Here is a 1,106-nt window from a genome sequence, read left to right on the forward strand (position 1 = left end):
TCCACCTCCACGATGGGAGGAGACAGCAGCATGGACCTGCCTCAACTTTATTGCATCATTGGGACAATAACTTCTTACAAAAAGTCTAGTTTAGGTTTACAGTTCAAGTACAAATCTGATCTCTATAGTTGCCAATACTGGTTTAGAACCTCCTGTTCAAGGACACTCAGGTTTGTTTACATTTCTAACCCTTTTTCTTAGGTACATATTAGTGTTCTCATGATACCAATACCGGTACCAAAATGTATTTCGGTACTTTTCTAAATAAAGGGGACCAAAAAAAAATAGCATTATTGGTTTTATTTGAACAAAAAATCTTACGGGACATTAAACATATGTTTCTTACTGCGAGTTTATCTGTAAATAAAATAGAGAACACACACTATATTGGTAAATGGGTTATACTTGTATAGCGCTTTTCTGCCTTCAAGGTACTCAAAGCGCTTTGACACTATTTCCACGTTCACCCATTCACACACACATTCACACACTGATGGCGGGAGCTGCCATGCAAGGTACTAACCACGACCCATCAGGAGCAAGGGTGAAGTGTCTTGCTCAAGGACACAATGGACGCCACGCCATCCCCATTGCCAAATGTATTTGGCCACCCATCCAAATGATCAGAATCAGGTGTCCTAATCACTTGGCCCGGCCACAGCTGTATAAAATCAAGCACTTAGGCATGGAGACTGTTTCTACAAACATTTGTGAAAGAATGGGCCGCTTTCAGTGATTTCCAGCGTGGAACTGTCATAGGATGCCACCTGTGCAACAAATCCAGTCGTGAAATTTCCTCGCTCCTAAATATTCCAAAGTCAACTGTCGGCTTTATTATAAGAAAATGGAAGCATTTGGGAACAACAGCAACTCAGCCATGAAGTGGTAGGCCACGTAAACTGACAGAGAGGGGTGAGCGGATGCCGAAGCGCATAGTGCAAAGATGTCGCCGACTTTCTGCACAGTCAGTTGCTGCAAAGCTCCAAACTTCATGCGACCTTCCAATTAGCCCACGTACAGTACGCAGAGAGCTTCATGGAATGGGTTTCCATGGCCGAACAGCTGCATCTAAGCCATACATCACCAAGTCCAATGCAAAGCGTGGG

The 1,106-nt window shown here is 43.6% G+C and overlaps 1 protein-coding gene across 1 annotated transcript in view; it reads right to left on the reverse strand.

Annotated features, from left to right (window-relative positions):
- Nucleotides 1–2, reverse strand: part of tcf21 (transcription factor 21) — a 3,223-nt gene extending 3,221 nt beyond the window's left edge. The window contains exon 1 of the mRNA XM_062043522.1: nucleotides 1–2. This exon is cut by the window's left edge and continues 557 nt beyond it. The gene's annotated coding sequence lies outside the window, so the exon portion shown is untranslated.
- Between the last annotated feature and the right edge of the window lie 1,104 nt (nucleotides 3–1,106).

The sequence above is a fragment of the Entelurus aequoreus genome, linkage group LG04, assembly GCF_033978785.1.
Source record: "Entelurus aequoreus isolate RoL-2023_Sb linkage group LG04, RoL_Eaeq_v1.1, whole genome shotgun sequence".
In the NCBI taxonomy this organism is placed as follows: Eukaryota; Metazoa; Chordata; class Actinopteri; order Syngnathiformes; family Syngnathidae; genus Entelurus; species Entelurus aequoreus.